Source organism: Capra hircus, chromosome 8, assembly GCF_001704415.2.
Source record: "Capra hircus breed San Clemente chromosome 8, ASM170441v1, whole genome shotgun sequence".
In the NCBI taxonomy this organism is placed as follows: Eukaryota; Metazoa; Chordata; class Mammalia; order Artiodactyla; family Bovidae; genus Capra; species Capra hircus.
Genome location: NC_030815.1, coordinates 19,409,352 through 19,416,379, shown reverse-complemented (window position 1 = coordinate 19,416,379; position 7,028 = coordinate 19,409,352). Strand labels below are relative to the sequence as shown.

At 37.1% G+C, this 7,028-nt stretch overlaps 1 pseudogene; it reads left to right on the top strand.

Moving 5' to 3' along the window:
* On the top strand, positions 691-1,449 carry LOC102171065 (annotated as a pseudogene).

Genomic DNA, 7,028 nt, shown 5'->3' with positions numbered 1-7,028 from the left:
TAAGGGAACATTGTATTCCTTCAGGAACCGATCCTGAAATTCCTGCTAAATTTCTGGGTGCTTGCTTCTTCAGACTAGGGAGGGAAGTTTAAGAAATGAAGAGAGTTGAATAGGAATGAATGAGTGGCATCAGCACAAACTAGCTGCATGAAACAGCACACAAGTAGCAGAGGAAATTTCTTTTATTGGTACAGATATTATATCTCTCAATTAAAGAGCAGACAGAATATAAAGGCTTTTAAAATCTGATAGCTAGACTGCTAATACTTCATTAAGAGTGGGCTATTAAACATACTTTCCTTGCAAGTTCCATTAATTTTTCAAGAGGTTAGTTTTTCAAGAGTCCGGTTAGAAAAAATAATGAACAGTTATACAACTCCAGCCCAGCAAGAGAAAATTTCTCAAATGGTATTTGGGAATATCATTGGAAGTTAGATTCCGATGTGAGGTTGAGAGAGAACTTCAGAGAGGAGGTGACAGTCAAGATGAAAAAGCATGCTGGGAATTGATTGCAATTGTCCAGGATAAGAAAGGTAATAGGAAAATCAGGCAAGTTTGTAAGAAAACACGTAAGAGATATGAGGTCGGGGAGAAACAGAGTCAGCCTTTTCCGCCCTCTCTCCGCTCCCCCAGAGCACCGCTCTGGCCGCACTGCGCTCGGCTCTGAGCTCCGGGCTTCTGCTAAGCCAGCTCCGCTGTCGCCTCCCTCCAGTCGCCATCATGATCATCTACCGGGACCTCATTTGCCATGACGAGATGTTCTCCAACATCTACAAGATCCGGGAGGTCGCGGACAGGCTGTGTCTGGAAGTGGAGGGGAAGATGGTCAGTAGGGCAGAGGGTAACATCGATGACTCGCTCATTGGTGGAAATGCCTCTGCTGAAGGCCCCGAGGGCTAAGGTACTGAAAGCACAGTAATCACTGGTGTCGATAATGTCATGACCCATCACTTGCAGGAAACCAGCTTCACAAAAGAAGCCTACAAGAAGTACATCAAAGATTACATGAAGTCAATCAAAGGGAAACTTGAAGAACAGAGACCAGAAAGAGTAAAACCTTTTGACAGGGGCTGCAGGACAAATCAAGCACAGCCTTGCTAATTTCAAAAACTATCAGTTCTTTACTGGTGAAAACATGAATCCAGGTAGCATGGTTGCTCTGCTGGACTACCGTGAGGATGGTGTAACCCCATATATGATTTTCTTTAAGGATGGTTTAGAGATGGAAAAATGTTAACAAAGTTGGCAGTTACTTTGGATCAATCACCTGTGGTCATAACTCGCTGGCCACTGCTTTTCATCCACACAACACCAGGACTTAGACAGATGGGACTGATGTCATCTCGAGCTCTTCATTTGTTTTGAACGTTGATTTATTTGGAGCGGAGGCATTGGTTTTGAGAAAACGTGTCATGTGGGTTGTCTAAAAATAAAACACATTTTAACTCATTGCAAAAAAAAAGAAAACACATAAAAAAAATATATATATATACATAAAGAGACAAGATAAATGATATTTCATTGAATGTAGTTAAAAAGGCAGGTAAGTAGAGTAAGAGAATTGATTAAAGATATAAACCATAGTGAAAAAAACAGAAACTTTAAACGTTGTTTTTGTTTTAGGTTTTTTTTTTCTTTTTTAAAAATTTTTTTGCTTGAACTGCTGACTTTAAAATTAGGGATCTGACCAATTGCTTTATTAAACTGATAGAAGTGGTTGTTTGGGACCTGTATTAGCACAATCCAAATCTTTTGGACAGATATGATTCTTCTGTAGTTGAATTTGGGCTAACTGAAACCAAAAGCTGCCAGGAAATTCATTAATCCTGATCCTGTTTATAGATATGTTGTGAGGAATGATCATTTATTAACTTAAGACTCTGTGACTTCTTGATAAATATGTAAAAATATGAACAGAGTGTACCCATTGGCAAGAACTGTTAATATTTTCAGTTCACACTTAAAGCACTTGTAAAACCTAAGCACATTATCTCTCATTGAGAAGAAGTAATGACAAGTTGGTTTAAACCAAGAAAACCTCTGTATAAATTAACAGATGTTTTAGTTGAAAATAGAAGTGTCAATATAACCTTAATTAATGAGTTTACAATACCTGTTCCCAGAATGAGAGAATATGCCAAGTTTTAACCTGGGTATAGTGGACTAAATGGAGGCTATTTAAATTAGACTGAGAATATAATCTTAGCTTGAACCTTATCTACATCTCATTTTCATCTCATCTTCAGTTTGGAAGAAGATGTTCTTCACCAGCTTGAGTAACTATCAGGTTAATCAAAGATAAGAATCATCCTCCCATATAAAGTACAGTCGACTAGTATGCAATATCTAGTAGTGCTCAGTGAAAATATGCCTTTATGCCCTTTCATGGAAAGTAAATCTGAAATATTGAACTTATTCCCTGCAATCTATATTTTCAATCAAGCTATTATTCTACCTACATGTTAGATCTGTTTGCCAATATCTTCAAGTGTGTTAAGTGCATTTTCTTTAATCAAGGGTCGTGTGTGTGTGTGTTTAGTGCTTGTGCATACATGCATGCTTGGATTTGTGAAAAGAATGAAAGATGTGTTATTTATTGACTTACTAGGTAAACCTCATCTTTGTTGATTTTTGAGGTGTTTCTGTCCATTCTAACTACTGCCAGAAAGAAGGATTTTAAAGTCTGTTCTCAAATTAAAATCAGTCATGTGGGGTACATATTTCACAACTTTTAAGCAAATTATCTCTAATAAACCCATCTAATGAGATCTTTGTTTAGTTACCTTGACATAGATTTTGTAACTAGTTTGTTTTTGTAACCATTCTGGGAGTCCCACTGATGCTTTCTTGAGACTTTTCTATATGAAAACAAACAAATAAACAAACAGGCTAAAAGTACCATGGCCATATAATATGGTTCAGAACTTTGAGGCCTTTATTATTCTATTATTATTATTTAGAAAAGGCAGATAGTATTATTATTTAGAAAAGGCAGATAGTATTATTTTTTAGAAAAGGAGGATTTAGAAAAGGCAGAGGAATCAGAGATCAAATTGCCAACATCTGCTGGATCATCGAAAAAGCAAGAGTTCCAGAAGAACATCTACTTCTGCTTTATTGACTATGCCAAAGCCTTTGACTGTGTGGATCACAACAAACTTAAAATTCTTAAAGAAATTGGAATACCAGACCACCTGACCTGCCGCCTAAGAAATCTGTATGCAGGTCAAGAAGCAACAGTTAGAACCAGACATGGTACAACAGAGTAGTTCCACATCAGGAAAGGAGTACATTAAAGCTGTATATTGTCACCCTGTTTATTTAACTTATATGCAGAGTACATCATGCGAAATGCCAGGCTGATTGAAGTACAAGCTAGAATCAAGATTGCTTAGAGAAATATCAATGACATCAGATATGCAGATGACACCACCCTTATGGCAGAAAGTAAAGAGGAACTAAAGAGCCTCTTGATGAAAGTGAAAGAGGAGAGTGAAAAAGTTGGCTTACAGCTCAACATTCAGAAAACTAAGATCATGGCATCTGGTCCTATCACTTCATGGCAGATAGATGGGGAAACAGTGGAAACAGTGGCTGACTTTATTTTTCTGGGCTCCAAAATCACTGCAGATGGTGATTACAGCCATGAAATTAAAAGACACTTGCTCCTTGGAAGAAAAGCTATGATCAAACTAGCCAGCATGCTAAAAAGCAAAGACTTGACTTTGCCAACAAAGATCCATCTAGTCAAAGCTATGTTTTTTTCTAGTAGTCATGTATGGATGTAAAAGTTGGACTATAAAGAAAGCTGAGGACTGCAGAATTAACGTTTTTGAACTGTGGTGTTGAAGACTCTTGAGAGTCCCTTGGACAGCAAGGGGATCCAACCAGTCCATCCTAAAAGAAATCAATCCTTAATATCATTGGAAGGACTGATGTTGAAACTGAAACCCCAATACTTTGGTCACCTGATGAGAAGAACTGACTCATTGGAAAAGACCCTGATGCTGGGAAAGATTGAAAGCAGGAAGAGAAGGGGACAAACAGAGGATGAAATGGTTGGATGGCATCACTGACTCAATGGACATGATTTTGAGCAATCTCCGGGAGTTGGTGATGGACAGGGAGCCTGGCATGCTACAGTCCATGGGGTCACAAAGAGTCAGATATGACTGAAAAACTGAACTGAAATTGATTATCCCCAAATTTATGAAGAAAATGTCAGATTTTATGGACACTTTCTCCTCTCGCATGGCTTTGTTTCTCCTTAAATTTATAGGAAGATTTTAGTTGTTCCCTAGTGGTGTTACAGGTCTTCCTTTCTTGGGAAATAGAATTTCACGCTATTCTCAACATCTTCTAGACCTTGTGGACATTACTTATGAGGTATGGTCTTCATTACCATTTTCTATTCAGGATAGGATTGATTTTGTCTTTTCCCTTGAAGTTAGATATCGTCATTTACTTACTTTGGTCAGAGAAATGTGTGACATGCATTCTGTTAGGACAGAAGCCTTTAAAAGCCAGTGTATAAATTGCCATCCCCGTCTTTGTGTCGTGGTAATCACCCACATTGTAGAGTATATACACCAAGCATGCCTGATGTGTAATGTGGGTTAGATGAGTCATTTTTGTTCTAAGTTATCAAGTTACGGAGGCTCTTTGTTACTACGTTGTAACTTGGCCTATCCTGTCTGAAACAAGGATGACGGGCTGAAGGTTATGCAGCTATCAATTTCATGGCTGACATGAGTTAATTAAAGTAGAGCATTAAAAAACTCTGCACAGATACCGCATTCTTCTGTTCCAGAAAAGGCTAGCTTCTATTGAAATGTGTTCTGGTATGATGCATTTAATCTAAACCAGGTCCATTTATACCTTTGAAAACAAGAGACTCAACCTTATCATGGCAGCTGTGCATTCCAGCAGTAAACAGTTGCTTTCCCAATATACCCATTTTCCAAACGGAATTAAACTTTATTTTATGACATTCCTAGTCGGAATAAAAATCTAGTGAGTGGAGATTTTTTTTGTTTACTTACTTTTTAAAATGTCTACTACCCAGTAGGTTGCCTGGCACAGACTAATTCATAAATAGGTAATTAATTCAAGTATGTCATAGTCACTGTAGTTATTGTTCAGTGTTTGACCATGCCCTGTGATAAGCTGTAGGGGGAACTTTGCTCTACTAAAGATCGTGTTTTACATATTAATTCTTCTAAATATCTGGTGTATTTTTGACATGTTTTTGAATCATATGATATGATTTTTTTCTTCTTGTCTAAGAAATTCAGTCCATTCTGAGGTCCTTTTCTAACAGCTGATGTATATATGACGTGATTTAATAGACAAGACTTCAGTTTTATATGGTGAATATTTTCCTTTTGCCTAATGTTTATTACCTATTTTAGTTGTGTTTTGTTTTTCGTATTATTTTTATAGACTTTAAATATACGACATATATATCTACCTTTGTATACACAAAACTGTATTTTATTTTTTAATATCAATGTATTTTATAGTTTGGAAATTCTTTATAATTATTGCTTATATCACTGTATTTTAAAATTTTATTCAAACATTTTAAAGCATACAAAAACCTGCATAGTTCAATTGTAAAAGTGTTAGGATTGGTAGACCATGTCATCTGGCTATAAGGCTTTAAGTAGCAAGGGCAATTTAGTTTCAGTGAAACTGCTCACTGCCTCAAGGCACCTAATTAGAAATTAAAATACCTAGGTGTTTTTTTTTTTAAATTTCTTTCAAGCTCCATTTCAACATATTTTAATCTGACTATATTTTTCTGTTAAATATGATTACTGAGCAATGACAGAGCTCATGGTCATTCATTGCTCATTCATTACCAGTTTTCATTTATAGTTGAAATGAACATTTTCCCCAATTATATTTTTTAATCATTCCCAATCATCCTTTCTCTTTTATATAAGAGATATTAAGTCTTGAGAAAATTTCTGCAGAGTAATAAAACCTGTTAGATTAGATTAATATACATGGACTGTTCAACTGTTATTAATTTAGACAGACTTTCATTTTTCCTTTTTTGATTACACAGGACATTGATTTATGGTACATGAAATAACCAAATTGCATTTTTGAAATTTAAAATTCTGGAGTCTTACATTATTCGTCTTGAACTTAGCTTTTTGTCCTTTAAATTATAAAATATTTGCTCTTTCTAATTGAAAGATTTATATTGTGTAGGGTAGCAAGTATATTAGCTAAATGTTTGCCTGAGATTACTGGATCATTTTTTATGTCATTACTCTGCTATTGAGTCATGATAGAACACAGCATATCATAAATACTTTCATACTTCCTTTATTAGCTTTGGTGTAGTATGTTTACAGTGCCTATAATACCACTTTCTTAATTAGTTTTATTGTTTGTGCTGTGGTTAGTCACTCGGTCATGTCCAATTCTTTGCAATCCTATGGACTATAGCCTGCCAGTCTCCTCTGTCTGTGGGGATTCTTAAGGCAAGAATACTGGAGTGGGTTGCCGTGCCATCTTCTAGGGAATCTTCTCAACTCAGGGATTGAACCCAGATCTCCTGCATTGCAGGTGGATTCTTTACTGTCTGAGCCACCAGGGAACCCCAGTTTTATTATTTATACCTCTTTGAGTGGAGAAGGCAATGGCACCCCCCTCTAGTACTCTTGCCTGGAAAATCACATGGACAGAGGAGCCTGGAAGGCTGCAGTCCATAGCGTCGCTGAGGGTTGGGCCCGACTGAGCGACTTCACTTTCACTTTTCAGTTTCATGCACTGGAGAAGGAAATGGCAACCCACTCCAGTGTTCTTGCCTGGAGACTCCCAGGGGCAGCGGAGCCTGGTGGGCTGCCGTCTATGGGGTTGCACAGAGTTGGACACAACGGAAGTGACTTAGCAGCAGCAGAGTGAGAAGAAAGTTTTTGTTCCAAGGCTAAAAAGAAAAGATGTTGGTAAGGCCACTGCTCCGTCTCACTCTGATAGATCCCAAGAATATTAATATATATATAGCTGATTAT